The sequence below is a fragment of the Protopterus annectens genome, chromosome 12.part0 (assembly GCF_019279795.1).
Source record: "Protopterus annectens isolate FY-2018-M chromosome 12.part0, PAN1.0, whole genome shotgun sequence".
Taxonomy (NCBI): Eukaryota; Metazoa; Chordata; order Ceratodontiformes; family Protopteridae; genus Protopterus; species Protopterus annectens.
The window spans coordinates 650444680-650465588 of NC_056746.1; positions in this window are offsets into that span (position 1 = coordinate 650444680).

Genomic DNA, 20909 nt, shown 5'->3' on the forward strand with positions numbered 1-20909 from the left:
CCATTTGTGTAGGAATGCTCCTACTGGAAGTATGTGTTTGTTGTGGCATCCCCTGCATGAAAAGACTGATTGAAGACCTTATAGACATGTCAGTTTCTGAAACTTTGTATCAAAGTGCTGAGTTTGAAGAACTATTGAAATACTGAAATGCTTTCATGAGTTTAAACTGAATGACTCTCTTAACTGCAAATCCTGAGTGGAAGAGGTTAGGAGAAGAAAACAAACTGTTTATGCTTATTTTGAAAGTAGAATAAAAGTATTAAAAGGGGGGAAATGTCAGAAAAATATGTATTAATGTGTGTATTAGTAATATGCTTAGTGCATTTAGAGCTTGAAAAGGGTTAACACATTTATTCTATTTCATACTGCATAAATCTGTACAAACTGCAGATGCTTTCTGACCTTGTATTGTTAGCTAAAATCATTGCTTGTGCCTTGAAAATTTACTGAGAAGCAGATGATTTCTGCTTGCGTTGGGAAAATAATGAATAGAACAATACTACTTGTATGAAACTTAGACAAGAAGTTCCGCTTGTGCTATGAGAAAATACACAGCTGTAGAAGCTATAGATAATTAGGACAAAGCCTGTTTGAAAATATGAACTGCAATCAGCATTTGCTTGTATCTGAGTTAGAAAAATACCTTGAAATGTAACACTATACAATAGAGGCCTGTAAACGGATTAGTGCAAACCAAGGCCAGGTTGTTTTTCTCAAAAGGTTTCTCACAAATCTAGTCATGTCAGCAGAAAATCTGAGTAACATCTGCTGTAGAACAATACTGAAAGTTGTGTTTGATTACATCAGCTCAGCCATAGAAGGCCATGTCTTGTAAAACAGTATAAGAATAGCATGTTTCCTGTTAGTAGTTAGGCAAAATCCTGTATTTGCATGTTTTTGTCTCCTTGCTGCAAGTTATTAAATGTGCCTTAACTGAACCTTCTGTGTATTGATCTTTGAAGTTTTTTCCTTTGACAGCTCACCAGTTGTATTTCTTTCATTTGTAACTGATTGGGATTGCCTTACTGAAACCTTTACAACCCCATTCAACTAGAGCAATGGCACCTTCATCTGTCTTCCAGTCTAGAGATTCTATGGATGACATTTGTGCAGCAGCAACTTGGGCTACTCTCCATACCTTTGTTGTGCATTACAAGTTCGATCTGGTCTCCAGGGGTAGAGCAACAGAGCATCATTTGGTTCAGTGGTGCTGAGGAACAACCTTCCTTGAGTCCATGCAGGATCTAAGGTAGGTGGGTATTCAGTCCCATATGTTGAGGATAGAATGAAAATTGACAACATCAGATAATGAAGTCATGTACTCACCATAATGTTCTATCTGTGTGGCTTATTTTCATTCTTCCTCTTCTACCCACCCACTAGCCCCCTACCTTTGAACTCCTAGAAGAGTGAGTGTTCTTAGGCTGACACTTCCCTTGTATTGAGCTCCAGTTATAGTCTCTCTGGATCCTTTGGATAGTTTCTTTTACATCTATCAGCAAATAAGATCTGAAGTACTTAGGAAGGTTGCATTGTGGGAGAAGCTTGAGAGTTTCTTGGTTACCATGAGCTATTGTAATGGCTGAGTCAGAGCCAAGGGATTGAATCCGAACCCATAGGTTGAGGAAGAATGAAAATGGACAACACAGATGGCATGTTATGGTGAGTACATAACTTCTTGTTTTCCTTTGAAGTTTACATTATTGCTAAGTAACATCTATAAGGGTGCTCTTGCCTGGGTGACTGTAAAAGCAGTTCTGCTTATTCATGGGAACCCAGAAGGGGTGTTCACTCTCTCCCCTCCTGTTTGTTCTATGTTCAGAGTCTCTTGCCATTGCACTTAGGCAATCTGATATTGGTGGGTATGTGATGGGAACAAAATCAGTCTAGTGATTTACTGGTTTACATGTCCAATACAGAGGTTTACCTGTTTAAATTACTTGAGCTCTTGAATTGGTTTGGACAAGTATCAGGGTACAAAATTAATATAATGAAGACACAGGTAGTACTGGCTCTATGTATAGATTAGATTAATCCAATTAATCTAGAGAAGGATTTTTTTCAGGATATAAAAAAATCATGATTCTCATTTTTTTTCTGAAGGAAAGCTAAATTGAGAGTTGCATTAAAAAAGCTGGTGCTACATATGGAATCTGTGGAGACTTGGGTTTTGAAAATTATTATTGCAGAGTAGCTCAAGTAAAAGTATTCTCCATTTAGAATTCTTAGAGCAGACTCCCAGGGTGGAAAAAAATGATTTGGGCCCCAATCACCCATGAATGGTATGATCTAAACTTGATGCTTTGCTCTAGGAGTGCAAGTACCTTGTCAAAGATTTCATGGCAGATGGTGCAGGCACATACAGTACGTGGGCATATGAGAAACTAGGAGAGGAGTCATGCTGGTTTCTGTTGGCCTCTATTAAGGCAAAGCTGTTATTATTAGGTGGTATGGGTCATCCCCGCAGCTACTTTAATAGTCAAGAGAAATGAATAAACTGAAACTACTTGGAAGCCTCGACCTTCATTACTTGGTCTAGATTTCAGCAACACTATGTCTTACACAGTTGCAACTACTTCCTATATTAGGGTTTGAAGTATAATTATGTTCAAATGGCACAAGAATTTTTGAGTAGGGAAGAAATGCCCATTTGGGAAAAGTTTACAACAGAGCTTAGACATCCAGACTAGAATCCAAAGTTTAACATCAGCAGCCTATACAAAATGTTTCTTAGTGTTAGATAAGCTGTTTAGAATATTTTTGAGCAAGATTAAATAAACAGGTTGATTGCTATGAGGTTATCATCTAAATGATGGCATGAGGTTTATCTGAACCTGATGTATCCTATATGTTCCTGGAAATTTAGAATATATGCGTGGAAATGCTTCCACAAATATTTTTAACATGCTTAGAATATTTGTGTGAAAATGTCTCTACAGATATTTTAGACTCAGGTTGCTTCAGCATGTTTCCAACTATGTCAGGGAGTTACTGGAGCTGTTTAGATGGGTCACAGAGGATAAGGCAGTATATCTTCAGGAATATCCTAAGCTGGATCCCTATAAAAGTCAACTTCATGATTTGGCTGAAGGGATATGACCTGACAGAGTAACTATTGCATAGTTGGCTGAGGGGTTTTGGCCTGACAGAGTAACTATTAGTTGACTGAAGGGTTATGGTCTGACAGGGTAACTGTTACTCAGATGGCTGAAGCGTTATGGCCTGACAGAGTGACTATTAATCAGTTGTCTGAAGGTTATGGTCTGACAGAGTAATTATTACTCCATTGATGTTCTTCCTGGTTTCTCCTGGTGAAAGGGTGTGGCAATGACATGAGAAATCCTTACTGGGGTTAAGCAACTGGAAAAAACAGACACTCCCAAGATTGAAAAGTGAGGTAAAAATTGCTGCAGGATAAGGGTTAGCATATGTCCATGTTACTGAGAATATTTTGTATTTGGGAAGTTGTATCCTATGAAAAAAGAGACTAAACAGCTAATGCGGCAAAGAGATAAATCATGGAAAGAATGGTATAAGAATAAAACACAACATGCGTACCAAAATTTGATATATATCAGGAACCATACCAAGATCCTTGTTAAATCTGACAAGAAGTCATACTGCAATAATCTTCAACAAAAGCACCAAAACAACCCTAAGTGTTTTTGGTCCTCTCTAATTAAACTGTTACACCCTGGCCATACCACTACACTCTGTCCTTCTACTTCAAAAACAGAGAGTCCATTGCCACTCAGTTCAACACTCAGTTTATCCAGTCAGTTGTATCACTAATCAATGACCACCTCACTTCACCCCTCCAACTTCCATATATTCTTGAAAGCAAAAAACTATCTTTTACTTTTCAGCCTGACCCAACATCAACCATGAAAAAATTACTAGCCAGATTAAAAGCAACAAACACAGCTGAAGATAACTTTCCCATTGAGTTCCTCAAATTAGGTGCAGAAGCACTAGCCTTCCCTGTTTCCATTCTAATCAAGTGGTCAGTAACTGAAAACTATGTCCCACCATCTAGAAAAAAAATCATTATTATACCAATTAGAAAGGAGGCATTTCAACAGAGTTAACAAACTATGGATCTATTGCTATCCTATCTCCATCTCAAAAATCAGTCAAGAAATGTATTCGCACTCAACTTATGAAATATATAACCAAACACAACTTTCTCTTCAGCACCCAGCACAGTTTCAGACCCAACCATAGTACTACTACTGCCCTCCTCAAGTTCACCATCATAGTAAACCAATAAAAAATGAGAGCAGCCTTGTTTTTTCACTTTTCCTAGACATTTCCAAAGCATTTTATACAGTGCCCCACCAAAAGCTCCTATCTAAACCTGCATCTCTAGGTCTCACTTAACCCTCTCTTTCTTGGTTTCACATTTATTTATGCAGTTGTCAGCAGGCAACTAAATTGCAACAAAACCTTTCAGCATTTCAACTCACCTCTATTGGTGTTCCCCAAAGGTCAATACTCAGCCCCCATCTATTTAATATTTTTATAAATAACCGCATACCGCTACAACATTTGCCACTCTCGTACAATATGCCAGTGATTCAACCCTTACCTGCTCTACCCGATCCATAACAAAATTACATGACATCACTCAAAAATCTTTCACTGACATTAAAATATGGCTAAAAATTCTAACTTGTTGCTTAATGTTATAAAACCCAAGCTTATGCTATTTATTCCAAAACAACCAGAAATATACATTTCAGATTACCTTAAGTAATAACACAAAAATAGAAACCATAAGCCATAATAGCTGGCAACCTCAAATTTGATCACCATATACTTCATTCCATCAAGAAAACTCACAAAACTTGGCTCCCTCTTAAGGGCCAAACACTAACTGAGAGATCAAGCAAGGATTACCTTAGCAGCAATACTCCTCCTTCCTTCACTATTATATGCTTTCCCTATTCTTACAAATATTAACACTAGATAAAAAACTAAACTAGCCTCCTGCTACTGCAAAATAACTATGATGGGTCTGATGAGTGATGCATAGAGGGGCCCAATGACCTCTTTCGATCTGGATGCAAACCCTTTTGTGATTAGGTGGGCCACATAGAAGGATTTTCTAACCACTTTGGCAATGTGATTATCAAAGGAGAGGTTGCTATCTACTTGGGTCCCCAGATCCCTTATTACGTTTTCCGTATTTAGGGGGCTACCACCTATGTGGTAGTTTGTGGGTACTTTGTTTTTTCCAAAGGGGATGACTATGCACTTTCTGGCATTTAGCTTGAGGCCATGGTTTTGACACCAGGTCTCAGTGAGACCCTTTTGGAAGATGTCTGTGTCAGACGGAGAGTCAATTATAGCCCCTAGTTTGCAGTCGTTTGCAAACATGGTCAGCCATAGTCCTCCTGTGCTTGCCTGTACCTCTGAGAAGTATATGCCGAACAGGGAGGGGGAGGGGAGACTGCCCCTGGGGAACACCACTTGTAACTGGTTTAAAGTCAGACTTAGCTCCTGCAACTCTTACCATGTGGGTTCTGTCCATGAGCCAGTTGGCAACCCATCTCGTGACGTAAGAGTTTATGTTCAAGCTGGTGAGCTTGTCTATAATACCTGAGTGGGGAATGGTGTTGAAGGCCTTTGCGAGGTCTAGGTAAGCTGTGTGGACAACTTTTCCCTTGTCTATAGCCTTGGTAACTGTCTCAAAGAAGTCCACTAGGTTTAGGAGGCATGATCTGCTCTTAACAAAGCCGAACTGGGTAGGGTCCAGTGTTTGGGGGCTTCCAATGTCTCTGTTAATGAGATCCATGATGATGTGCTCCATAGCTTTGCAGACCAAGCTAGTCAGGCTTATAGGGCAACAGTTCCCGGGGTCCATTGTGGCTCCACCTTTGTGGAGTGGAATAACCATTGCTGTGCGCCACTCTGTGGGCACGTAGCCTGTGGAGAAGCTGAGTTTAAACAGTGTGTTTACATCTGTGTAAATGTCTAAAACTGATGAAAAAAATCTCCAGTCAACCGTATGGATGCATAAAATGTGATTACCAAAATGACTGAAATTAAAGCAATATTACAATACATTTGTGTGAGGATCTCCTCGTAACAGTAGATGACATCATACAGTATTTGTATCCTCCAACATTCTAGCTTATTCTGTGCAAGCAGTTTGTGCTTTCTTTATGTTGTACTTTAACTTTCCTGGTACTGCATTCTAGGTGAAAGTGGAAGTAATGTATAGTATGAGTGTGTGTGTGTGTGTGTGTGTGTGTGTGTGTGTGTGTGTGTGTGTGTGTGTGTGTGTGTGTGTGTGTGTGTGTGTGTGTATGTGTGTGTGTGTGCGTGCGTGCATGCGTCGCGTGCGCGCGTGCGCGTGCATCGATGCGTGCGTGCGTGTGTGTGTGTGTGTGTGTGTGTGTGTGTGTGTGTGTGTGTGTGTGCATTGAGGTGTATAAATGCATAGTAATATCTTGTACCAAGTTACCACAACTCAAAATGACCTTAAAAATGACTAAAATCTCTCTGTGAACATTGAGTTAGCTTTCCCAAGACAAGTCCAGCAATCTCCAGGGCTGACTGTCTTTCACCACTACAACTGGTCTTGATGCAACATCCACAGATGTAAGATTTGTAAAACGTATTGGTGTAATCACTGACAGCTACCTCAAATTTAACCTCCAAATAAGGCATCCAGGAACTAAAATCAAACTCACACTGGGTAAACTTTACAGAATTAATGCCTTTCTGACAGCTGAAGTTAGACTGGCTAATGTTAGATCCTACCTTATTCCTTCTCTTGTGCACTGATTTCACCTGCTAGCAGACACAGCTCCTTTACTCCACTGAGTACAACAAATTTGCTGCAGGCCACAATAGTCACAAATGTCACTGTCACCCCCTCTGTAACATTGTTTGCCTGGAATTCAAATGCTACCTACCCTCAGACCAGCTCTGCGTTATTCATAAACTACTTTATAATAGAAACTGTCCCTTATTATCAGAAATTATTGGTTTCATAGGTTCATAGGTAAGTACTAGGCTAACTGCCCTTGTGGCCATTTTAAGCCAAGCCATTTTCCTTTTTATGCTTGAAATAACCTATCCCTTTTGAACCAACAACCAGAATACACTTCACACCAGGAAAATTAGAAAAACGAACCAAAAGACAAGTTGCAGGATGATGGGTCCTCTTTATTAAAACACACTTTAGCGCTTTCGTCAGTGGTATAAATGACTTCTTCAGGAAGTCATTTATACCATTGACGAAAGTGCTAAAGTGTGTATTAGCAAAGAGGATCCATCATCCTGCAACTTTTCTTTTGGTTCATTTTTCTAATTAACCTATCCCTTTTGGTTATAGATTGGCCTTACCCATCCTGTGGCTGATAATTATATATTACCTGTAATGAGAACAACTGGGATCATAACCTAGATAATTTGAGGGGACCCATGCATGGGATAAAGCATTTAGGAGCTGCCTCTGTCCATTAGTTGTACAGGGGCAGTCCTGAGGTAAATTTTTTATTTCCCATCTATAGATGTAAGTTGTGCTTGAACTGCAGTGGTGGTGCTGCGGTAGCGTTGTCGCCTCACAGTTAGACATTGCCCGTTCGATTCTCAGAGCGTCTTCTGTGTAGAGACATGTGTGAATGGGCATTCCTTTGTTGAAGGTTGTACGTTAGGCCCGGCAAGCCAGTACGTAAAAATCTACTGCCAATCATTAGTGGACCGGAATTCCGCTGTGGCGACCCCTAACCGGGAAAAGCCAAAAGACACAAACAAACAAACAAAGATGTAAGTTGTGCTTGAAAATGGCCAGGGATGAACTTTGCTTTTATATTTATATCTCCTGGAAGGATGTCCCAAGGATCTTTACAGAATCTACACTTAAGTTTTATTGACAGCCCTGAATGTCCAAAGAACATGAAAACACAGAATTTAGGATATTCTTTAGCATATGGATTAACAAACTATGGAGCATCCTCCCACCTCAGTATACAAGCAGTAATATATACATATTTAAGTCCTTGCTAACAGACCAGCTCCACACTAAATGGACATGCATCTGTGGCATAATGTAACTACTTACTCTTTAATGCTCACCCTTTGCAAAGTTGTATAATTTACCCTTACTATACCATTGCTAATACTAAATATACTTTCTACAAATAGTAACTCTGTTCCGTTCTGTGTTGTGGGGTTATTGTTTCAAATACTGTTACAGGGTGGCGTGTTCCCCTTGGTTACTGCTACTCAAGTTGCAGTAGTGGATTAAAGCAAGAAATTAGTTTATCACCTCTTCTCTAATCATAGCACTAAATGAACAATATAAGAAGAAGAAAAAAACAAAACAAAAGGTTATAAAAAACAATTGGTTGAAAATAGGTGAGTAGAACAATAAAACTCCACAGGCATTTTTCCATTTCTTTTTTAACTTTATTGATGAGCACATTCATTATTTTACAGTGATTTCAAATCTAGTTTAATACAGGCACTCTACTTTATTTATACAAACAAAAAAAAAGGGATAGGGTGAGGAATTTTCAATCCAGGAATCAGTCAGAATTTGGGTGTCTCTCAGTATAAACCAATCTTCTGAGGTCAGAAACTTTGTTATTATCTATGTGTAGAAGGATTGTTCATTTGATGGTGGATAATGGGCCAGTTAGGGAAGTTTTAAGAGTTCCAACCCAACTGGGTGGAAACATCTGCTTCATTTGCATTGGCTACTCTGATCGGGGAGACTGGTGATTAGGCTAACATCCATAGGAGTGAGGGATCCCTTCATGTGTCCTTTGTATTACAGGTAGACTATCTACCACAAGAGTGGTTTCTGGCCCAGAAATAGTAGTTTATTGGCCATTTGGGCAGTTTTTCCATCTCTTTCAATTTCTGGTTTAAAAGTCCGCATTTGCACTTGTTTCCCACCTTTCCTGAAACTAGTCTAGTCCAGATACAGATTTGCTGTATCCAGGACTGTTTGTAAGCTTCTGAGCCCCCCAAGCCTTTCTGTGTTGGAGGGAAGCCTTCTAGCTTATCAGTGGGAATGGTAAGCACTAGGTAGCCTATCTACCACAAGAGGAGTGGTTTCTCGCCCAGAAATTGTAGTTCATCGGCTGTTTGGGCAGTTTTTTCCATCTATTTCAACTTTCTGATTTAAAATCCTGCATTTGCGCTTGTTGCCCATCTTTCCTATAACTAGTCTAGTCCAGATACAGATTTGATGTATCCAGGACTGTTTATAAACTTCTGAGCCCACAAGCCTTTCTGTATTGGAGGGAAGCCTTCTAGCTTATCAGTGGAAGTGGTAAGCACTAGGTAGCCTATCTACCACAAGAGTGGTTTCTGGCCCAGAAATTGTAGTTTATTGGCCATTTGGGCAGTTTTTCCATCTCTTTCAACTTCTGGTTTAAAAGCCCGCATTTGCGCTTGTTTCCCACCTTTCCTGTGACTAGTCTAGTCCAGATACAGATTTGCTGTATCCAGGACTGTTTGTAAGCTTCTGAGCCCCCCAAACCTTTCTGTGTTGGAGGGAAGCCTTCTAGCTTATCAGTGGGAATGGTAAGCACTAGGTAGCCTATCTACCACAAGAGTGGTTTCTGGCCCAGAAATTGTAGTTTATTGGCCGTTTGGGCAGTGTTTCCATCTCTTTCAACTTTCTGGTTTAAAAGCCCACAATTGCACTTGTTTACCGCCTTTCCTGTAACTAGTCTAGTCCAGATACAGATTTGCTGTATCCAGGACTGTTTGTAAGCTTCTGAGCAGTGCCAAAGTCTGCTCTTCAACTTTTCCCCTTAGATCTGCTAGTTCTCTCCTCTACTGCACTTTTACTAGCTTATTAGTCTAGCACTTTACCAGACTTTTTGTAGCAATTATTGTAGCGCACAAAAGTGCTACTAGCACTAAATGTATGGCACTGAACTATGTCCTTTTGTAACATGTGAAATGTAACTTGCAATTATTGTGGCACTTTTCTCCCCGGGCCTCCACTGAAAATGGGCTCTTCTTGGCCCAGTGGACTTCTCCGGTCATCAAACTTAAATAAAATAAAAAAAAAAAAATAAATGTTCTACAAGGAAACAGCTCCAGTACTTATTAATGCCCACCCTCAAAGCATATCTAAAGGTCAGTTCCCTATGCTTTCTCTTATTAACCTGGTGAACTTGGGCATCCTGAGGCAATGTAGCAACTGCCTCATGTACACAAACAACCCTCTCCTCTTACCTCCCAACACTCAGACTTGCAAGAGATGCACTTATATATCCAAATTGGAAGGCATGCACTTTCCAGCCAGGACTGGAATAGCTGTTCAAGAGGAGAAGGTCAACACTTGCATCACACCACATGGAACACATAGCCCACCAGAACACACACAGCAGCACTGCCTACACATAAAAACACAAACCACATACCCAGCTTCGTGGAGGCTCTCAATAAATATCTATCCAAACAGCAGAGACATCCAAGGCAATCGCACTCGACCACCACAACGCAACTCTAATCACGAGACACATAACTCTCCTAAACAGTGTGCTACTAAATCAAAGCCCCTAAGGCAAAACAGCATGCCCAACACGCTAGTCATAGGTGACTCGATAGTGAGGCACACTGATGTCCCACTCACTAGGTTGAATAAGGAGAAAGTAACAATCAGCTGCCTGTCAGGTGTCAGGATCTGCCACATAACGCATGAACTCAGGTCCCTCAACAACAGGCACAAACATGACTCTGGCATTGTACACGTGGGTGTGAATGACCTGAGACATACCTCCCTGGACTACATGAAAAGAGACATGAAGGAGCTCTCGGATTATGTAGCACAGGTGGGTATGACCCTATCCCTGAGCAGCATTCTACCATCACCCAGAATTATACCACAGTACAAGCAGAAAATGATTGATTTCAACAACTGGTTAAGTTTCTGGTGTCATTCTAAAGGGATCCATTATCTGTCTGCCTGGGATGACATGGTTGACAGACCTCGACTCTTTGTCAGAGATGGCCTGCATCTGTCATCCCTGGGCTTCCGGATACTGGCCAAGGCTCTTGCCACCCCTATAGTGCCTTTTTTAGGTGGTGTTCAAAAAAAACAAATTACCACCATGACAGCTACAAACAAATGCAATCTGATAGTCATGCTGCTCAATACTAGAAGTCTAAATCTCAAAATGCACTCACTCAAAGCACTCCTTAAAATGGAGAACATCAACATTTGTGCTGTAACAGAGACCTGGTTCAAGGCAGCAGAATGCACTCCTGCCCTACCAGGCTATAACTCATTCCAAACCTTTTGGCCCCAGAACTTGGACTGAAGCTCCAAAGGCAGTGGTGTTTCCATATTCATAAAGGATGCACACACCTCCAGACTGGTAGCCCAACATAACGACTCAGAGATACTTCAGGTGCTACTAACATTGGGTGAGGCAGTGATTCAGGTTGTAGCCTGCTATAGGTCCCCAACCATGTCCCAAGACTCACACTCCACATTCCTAAGCACCCTGGAGAATATTAGGGTCCAACCTAACACTCTCATACTGGGAGACTTCAACTACCCCCTCCATTAACTAGGAAAACTACTCATGTACCAATACACTTGGCCAACATTTCCTGGAATTCATTAATTCCAATGCCCTGGACCAGCTCGTTCTTACCCCCACTAGAGATAGCAACATCCTTGACCTTGTCATTACTAACATGGGCGACCATTGCTCTACACCAATAGTCAACTCCTTCCTGGTTAGATCGGACCACAAACTAATCACCTTGGAAATCCATATCCCCCCCCCCCCGCCGCAAAGGTAACCACCATGAAAAACTTCTCCAAAGCTAACTTTGGACTCCTAAAAACAGAGGTGGCTAACTTCATGACACCCATGCAAATGGAGAATAGTTGCATGACCACCGAATCATACACCAATGCACTGTATGAACATGTACACAAATGCATGGATCTCCCCATACCCAATAGAACCAAGACACTCTCCTCCAAAAATAGGAAGCCAATCTGGTGGTCCCCTGCCATAAACAAACTCTACAACAGAAGGAGGAAACTGATGTGGAATAAGGTGAAGTCCCAAGACTGGAAAAACTCCCTTATCAGCCTCAACAAAAAGTTGAGATCCCTCATCAAATCCTCTAAAGCTAGCTATGAAAACAGAATTGCGGCAGATAATAAAGATAACCACAAGGCCTTATATAGTTATGTAAAGAATCTCCATGGCAATACTCAGATTTGCTCTGAGCTACTCCACAATGGTACCTCCTATACCGAGCCAACAGATATTGCCAATATACTGGCCGACAGATTCAGTGCCAACTTTACCCCTCTCTCCTCTCCCAAAGGACCTACCACATTAAGAGTAGATTGCCAGGCACCCAGTATTACTGCTGCACAGGTTAAAACAGCACTGTTCAAGGCGAAGAATACAGCTTCTATGGGGCCTGACAATATCCCTGGATGTGTTCTACATGAACTACAGAGTGAACTGGCATCTCACCTGTGTGCCCTGTTCAATCCCACCCTCACCTCAGGCTTTGTCCCTACTGAATGGCGCACTGCTACAGTCATCCCTCTGCACAAAGGAGGAGCGACTACAGATCCTGGGAACTATCGCCCCATTAGCCTAACTAGTCTGATATGCAAAGCTATGGACTGCATCATCCATGGACTTAATAAACAAGGATATAGTGAATCTCCAAACTCTGGATCCCACACAGTTTGGTTTTGTGAAGGGTAGATCATGCCTGCTCAACTTGGTCGACTTCTTTGGGTCGGTCACCAGAGCTATGGATGAAGACTAGGTAGTTCACACAGCATACCTTGATCTGGCCAAGGCCTTTGATACCATTCCCCAGTCAGAAATCCTAGAAAAATTCAGTAAGCTAGGCATCAACCCTTATATCACTAGATGGGTTGCAAACTAGTTCACAGATAGAACCCACAGTGTGAAAGTAGCTGACTCCAAGTCAGACTGCCAACCAGTCATGAGTGGAGTCCCACAGGGTTCAGTCCTGGGTCCTCTGCTGTTTGGTATCTACTTCTCTGAAGTCCAGGCCAACACGAAGAGACTCTGGCTGACAAAGTTCGCAGACAATTGCAAGTTGGGAGCTATTATTAACCCCCCAAGTGATGCTGACATCCTACAGAAAGGCCTCACTAAGACCAGCGACTGGTGTCAGAACCATGGCCTTAAGCTCAATGCCAAAAATGTGTTGTCATCCCCTTTGGGAAAAACCCAGTTCCCATGAATTACCACATTGATGGCAGTCCACTGAACACAGAAGGTGTTATAAGAGATCTGGGAACACAGGTTGACAGCAACCTCTCTTTCGACCACCACATTGCCACTGTAGTCAGAAAGTCCTTCTATGTGGCACATCTCATTACTAAGGGTTTTGCATCCAGGAAGAAAGAGGTCATTGTCTCCCTCTACTCTTCCCTCATTAGGCCAGTCATCAAGTACAATGCCCCATTTGACATGTACCTCACTAGACACCTGCAACAACTGGAGAGGCCACAAAAGTACCTCACAAAGAGGATTCTGTGTCTTAAACACTTGTCCTATATGGACAGACTCAAAAAACTCCAAGTATTCTTTGTCTCATATCACCTACTTAGAGGCAATCTCTGCTTGACTTACAAAGCCATGTCTGACCCAGCTCTGTTAGAAATGCTACATCTAAACAAATCCCAATCCCACCACATGCTCCAGAGACCTCAACCTCATTACCACAATAAAAAGAACGTGCTGGAGGGACAGGTTCATAACCCAGAGACTGCCCATGCCATGGAATAGACTTCCCATACATGTCAAACAGAGCACCTCACTGGCCCTCTTCAAGAGAAATCTTGATGAGTGGATGGGAAATAGAAAATTCACCCCGGACATCACTTCAGTGGCTTTTCTTGACAGAGGCACTGGGAACTAAGGTTGGGTGGCATGATGCCAGGGTAATCCTATGGGCTAGGCTTGTAAAGACTCCAGGGCCATTAGCATAGTACACACCTATGAACCTATGAAAATAATTTGCCTACTTTTATGGGGCTGTGTGCTTAATCACCAGCTAAAACACTGGTTTAATATGAATAAAAACAATTTCTGCTGCTTTTATGTGTCTGCCTGAAGCTGCAGTACACAGATGTTTGAAGACTAGTACTAATCGTAAACAAACCCCTGACATTAAAAATAGAAATTAAAATACTTAGAATATAAAAATTAATTCGGAGTCCATTTCAACAGGGTTTCACATTGCATATACAATATGTTTGTACCATCCTTTCTAGCGAGGCTGTTATTTTATGGAATATGTAGGTCTGAGAAACCACTGATATCTCCAGAAATAAAATTAAATGATAAATAGGGTGTGCTTTAGGACAGCACAGTACAATGCCTGCATTTGCCTTCTGTGTGAATTTAAGTAAATCATTTAACCACACAGTGCTCCTGGGTCTCCCCTGAGAAGGGACAATTTGTACAGGCTTACCTGGTTAGCAAATAAGTAAATAAAAAAAATGTGTTTGGTAAATCACTGAAGATTACAGTCAGTCAATAGTGCCAGCCATGAGTTCCATAGTTCTTATTGTTTAGAAAATGCATGTTCATGCAATATATGTTGCCGTAGTACAAGCCAGTGCATTTCTTCGTGCCGGTCCTAAGCCCGGATAAATGGGAAGGGTTACGTCAAGAAGGGCATCCTCTGCCAAATAACATATGCAGACAACAATACAGATTTCCATACTGGATTGGTTGAGGCCCGGGTTAACAATGACTGCCACCAGTACTGTTAGCCAACAGGGTGCTGGCAGAAATTGGGCTACTGTTGGCCGAAGGAGAAGAAGAAGGTTTATGGATGTGGTGAGAGAGGACATGCAGGTGATTGGTGTGACAGAGCAAGATGCAGAGGACAGGAAGAAATGGAAACAGATGATCTGCTTTGGTGACTCCTAACAGGAACAGCTGAAAGAGAAGACAAGTAGAGTTGTCTAGCAATTAAGGCTCTGAGCTGTTAGTGAACAGCTTTCTTAATCAAAAGTATGTTGTCTGAATCCTTCCGCCTCTATTTGCCTATTGTATGACATTGAGCAAGTCACTCATACAGTGCTCCTGTGTTGTCCCAGAAAGAAGCATTTTATCCATTGGGTTTGCCTAGTTAAAATACATAAAAGAAAGTAATATTATAAAGTCGTCATGTTTGGGGCTTTGTCCCCCCCTATTATTCTTGGCTTTGCCCAGAATTCCTGAGTAAAGAAGTTGAACTATTTTGGTCTGTGGATTGCAGTTGCTAAATAATGGCAGGCATGTGAGATTTAGACTTTATCCTTCAGAAAAGCCTTGCTAATGCACAACTTTTTTATTGTACCAGCTTTATAAATATATAAAAAATACTTAAAACCTTTTCCTGATTTTGAGTCTTGCTCCGTATTCTTCAGCTAAGAAGTTGAGTGTGAAAGGGGTTGCACTGTATGGTTCTCACAGGAGCAAACTGACATACACCTCTTGATTATTATTTATATATTTGTTCATTCACTTTATCACAAGCAATCATCTGAGCGTACTCAGTCATACAAGAGGTTTTAACTGACACATCTGTATATATCTGTGTGTTTCATATGTGTGTGTGTGTGTGTGTGTGTGTGCACGTGCTTGTGCGTGTGTGCGCGTATGCACATGCACGTGTGTGTGTGTGTGTGTGTGTGTGTGTGTGTGTGTGTGTGTGTGTGTGTGTGTGTGTATGTGTAAATACTTGTCTCCTCCATCCCAGAGTAGTTATTGTATAAATGACAGAATCAGTTGTAAACAAAAGCATCATCAAATGTCATGTTCTTTGTGTACAGTCCTTGGTTTCCTTGCTTTTTGACTTTTACAGTGTGATTATTATTTGGCAATGAATAAACTGGATGATATGAAGTCTAAGAGTTTAATGTTAATATTTTAACAATTAATTAATTTTTAATTTAGCTGGTATTTTTTGCAAGAACAAGGGTATGACATATACAGTGTTAAATTGCAGCAGCTTGTCTGGTACTTTAGTGCATATGATGAAGTCTGAACTGTCAATGAGCTGATTCCTGTAGTGCAGGTTTGATTCCCTTGGCTTTAGTTTGTGTAGTGTGTCACTTCATCAGACAGTGCTTCTGCACTGTCCCTGAAAAGGGATACTTGCACGCAGTGGGCTGTCCCAAATTGTTTGCAAATGCATTATACAATTGTCTTTTGAATTTCTGCACCATTCACACACCCACTGTCTGCCTATGAATCCCAGCATGCCTCTTGTAGTTTAATGAGTTGCCAGATGGATTTTCAATAAATCTGAGTTTTGGGGGAAAAGAAGCTTAGAATTGCTCATTCTAAATCTGTTTCCAAAGTGAGTGTTTTGTTTTATTTTGTTTAGCAAACGACTTTAAGTTTTAAATTAAATCCAAATCACTGTGATCATTGCAAAAGTTAAGAAGAACATAATATGCAGACATTTCAACAGTGCTTTATTGTAACTGGGGAGAGACAGACAAGTAATGGGATATTGGAGTGGCTGGGGGGTGAGGTGGGGGGCTGGTTCATTACCCTGCTTAGGTCCCCATTTGACTATCAGCCAACTCTGGTGAGAGCACAATTTGGAAGCTGAAACAGACTAGTATCTCCTATGTCCATTTGTTCCACATTTTATGGATAGAAGGGTAAAAGCTTTGTCTCCTGAATTATAATGGTATAGTTTGTTAAAGTTTATGCCATTCCAAGTCAGTACTAAAATGGTGATTTATAATTTCCTTTTGCCATTGTAGTTAACACATAAATAAATAAACAAACAAAAAACATTGGTAGAGTACTGCCCAGTTACTCACCTTCGTACTGCACAATAAATAAATAAAGCAGACTAATGACTACAGCATATTGGCACAAAGGAGGAGAAAAACTTGACTAGACAGAAAGTTTACTGTCACCCATCTTGAGATATGAAACGGATTAAGAAGGAATGGCAGCACCATAGCCTTACGTCTGCATCCTGTCCTCATTTTAATCCTGGCCAGTAGCTCATGTTGTCACTAATATCAGTGGTAGTAGTCATGTAGCACTGTGTGTAGCACATATCTCTCAAGCCTGCCATTTTTGTCAGAAAACATAAAACCATATATCAGTCCTAAAATCAATGAAGAAATATGCAATAGTTAGCTTTTAAATATAAATGCAAAACTGGACAATGCTGTAATAAGCAGGTTAAGCAGAGATATACAGGCCTAGCTGCAATACAGAGCAATTACCTTAATGCCTTTAGAATCTGTCTTACCTCATCTGGCAGCAAGATGTTTTTCTGCTATCTCCTCATGTGTTACAAAATAAAAAACACACACATTAATGAACACATTACTCTAAACACAAGTTTAACAATGCTCAGTGTCTGCACCAGCACAGTGCTGTACACCCTTTCTGCCTCTATCTGGGAGGCTGAAGAATGAGATGTCCAACCATGGTTCCTAGGTGTATGCAGCATCACACAGCAGCAAACACTGTCATGAGCAGTCTGCTACATATTGTCATATCATTGGATGGTCATCGGCTCTGGGGTTGGTAATGCGTGCACCTACCAACCAGATCACCCTGCAGAAAGTCCCCCTGCATGAATGCCACACATGTTCCAGATGTGGGAAAGCATGGGAATTGCCTGGATGGAACACAGATACATGGCACATATTACCATCTGGATTGCATGTCACCTGATAGCTGATATCATAGATTTCATAGATATTCCAAGGCCACTGAGTTTCATGACCAGTCAAGCTTTGCCAGTACCCTCTCCTCAGACAGCAACTCCTTATTCCAGGATGACCATACCAGTAAATTACAAAGTAATTTTGTGGCTACCTATGCCATCATCTAGGTTATGTTTAAAGGAAAACAGTGAGTTTCACTGCTAAACATGCAGGGGAAATTCACTCAGGTTTGGGAGACTCTGGGTTATAAAATTATCCCTCCATCGTGTTTTATATATCTGTTGATTACAATTTAGGTCCTAGGTTCTAGGTTTGGTAGAGACTCAGGACTTGTAGAGATATAGGAGGTTCAGGACAACTGGATTTGTAATGGTATGATAAGTGAGACAGACATCTCCCCTTAAAAGTCTATAAGACACTCAGTAAAGGGATAGAGGTTCCAAACACTCTTGATAGCTTAGAGACTTTAGGCCTTTAATTGTTTGGAACTTAGTTTTTTAATATGTTTAGTAAAATACATCCCAGAGTGGTCATTATACTAAATAATTGGTCTGATTAATGCCGAGTATAAGGGAATGATTGCCTCCTTAGATCATGATTACTTTGCTAATTAGTAGCTGTGCTAAATAAAATAATTCCTTGACAACTGTTGCCACATGATGGTCAAATGAGGATGTCATCAACCCAGGTTCATAGGTCCCTGACTCCATTTTCATTTTGTAGTGTCATGTTGTCTATGTAATACGATGAGGGGGAGGTTATTGCTTACCAAAAGTGATGATACTACACTTTTTAGCATTTAGTTTGATATCATTTTTAGTATATCAAGAGTTTACTGGAAAGAGTTAATCCTGGAGGGTTTGGCTATCAGAAGGCGACTTTACAACAACCCCACATTTGCAGTTATCTGCAAACTTTGTTAGCCAGCAGTCTTGACTTTCCACTTGGAGATCTGCTACGTTAATGGTGAAAAGGAAAGGTCCCAACACCAAGCCCTGAGGGACACCACTGGTCATTCTTTTACTTTCTGATGAAATACCTGCACCTCACACTGTGTGGGTTCTGTCTTTCAGAAACCCAAGATAGTGGTAAAAGTGTTACCAAACAAGACCAATAACCAATGAAAATATAACATTAGAATCAGGTGGTTGCCAGTCAAATGTTGTCAAACAATAATAATTTATTAAGTGCTTTTGTCCTGTTATTAGGACTTCATCAGAATAATGGTATATGGTGATTGCCAGGTTCTGTTATCTTTTCACTGGTTATTGGTTCTGTCTTTCAGTGAATTTGCTATCCATCATCATATATGGGTCAGTTTTAAAACATTTAGCTACTGTATGATGTTAGCATGTGGAATGGTGTTGAAGGCCTTGGTCAAATCAAGATTCACTTTGTGAACAGCATGACCACTGTCTACAGCTTCCCTAACCCTTTTAAAGAAGTTTACAAGATTCAATAGACAGAATGTACCATTTAGAAAGCCAGACTGTTGGGGGTCAAGTCTAATAAGATTCTTAAAACTGTAGTGTATGAGGTTAGTTATAATATATTCCATGGCTTTGCAGATCAGGTTTGTAAAGGCTGATAGGTCTGTAATTACTCAGGTCTGTTGTAAGGCCACCGTTATAGAGATGCATAACCACCGAAGTGTGCCAGGCATCGGTGACAAAATTAGTAGCTAAACTTAGGTTAAACAGTTTCAGAAGTGTGTCTGCAATGGTATGTTTAACACTATTAATTAAGCTACCATATTGCCAGGTTATCCGGATGAAATATTTTTGGTCTTGATGGAGTGGAGATCCTTTCAGTTGATATAGCAGATGCAATGCTGCCTTGATGGCAATGTAGGTCAAGTCAGTGGCCCACAGACCCTTGGGTAAATAGCCTATCTCACAGATAGTGCTGTTTTTCTCCTTTTCTGTGTTTGAATCACATATTCTTCTCAATATGCAGCAGTATCACATATAGGAACTTGTGCAGGATTTGCAAGGTCATTACTTGCAAAACCCCTAGTGGGTCTCCATTTAGATGCTGAAAGGTCCCTGTCCCTGTAGCAACAATAGTTAATACTACCCAAGCCTTGTAGTCTACTAGGGTAGGTATATCATGCATCCCCCTTGATTCCACATTTGCATAGCACAGTCATCATGTTCCCATAAGGTAGCTCACTCCACACAATAGCTTTCTGCAATTCTGTAGTGGCATACATCACATACACTGGCTTCCAAAGTGGCTACTGTCACATTTTGAGTGGCTAAGGTAGATGCATCTTATAGTATCTCTATGCAAGTGATAACCCTGTTCACCAAGAAATGCTGGTGTGCAGAAAAGCTGATGTCATTGGCTCATTTGCACTATTTTTATACACTGCCTTCACCTACATTGCTGTCAAGCATGTCTCCATGTTTGTTGTCATTATTTACATACACAGTACCTCTCATTAGTATGTTGATACTCATTTGCATGTCATTATGTGATCATTTGCATGCAATGCCTACTGAGCTCTTTTCCATGAATGGGCGATTGAGCTATATAGGTTCATAGGTAATTACAAGGCTAATGACCCCAGGGAGCCTTTTAAAGCATAGCCATGCTTCCTCAAGTTGAGAATCTAACTCCATAGCTTGTGTCTGTAAGGTAAACACCTTAACCATTATATTGACTCAATAACCACAAAACAAGAAGGTGGTGTGTACTGGAAGAAGGATGCTGAGAAACTAGAAAAACAGTAATTGAACAAGTTTAATTGTTTGACTTCAAAAGTAAATGTCTATATAAAAAACTCATGCTATGTGATTTTGCCCTTCACAAAGGGACTTTATTAGAGCATGAGTTAATGAACAACTGCTGCAGTTTAAATAACAACCTCCAGTCAACCATGCTAAAACATTAATTAGTTAATAAAGGGATAGTCAATAAAATGCATAATCATTATGCCAACTCCCTAACCCAAAAATCGATTGAAATTCACTGACCAGGAATTGAATCAAATCCTAAGCACTAGACCATCAGGGACCTCCCCCCCAAAAGAAATGCATCAAAGCTTCCCTATCTGGGAATTGAACTTAGGCCGCTACAGTAAGAGAGGTGAATCCTCACCACTAGACAACCAGGGAATCCTTCTTCTCTGAAATGGCACCTCTCTGTGTGCCACCACTCACTATGCTAATTAATTTAGTGCAGAGGTCTAACTATTTCTGAGTAATTATCCATA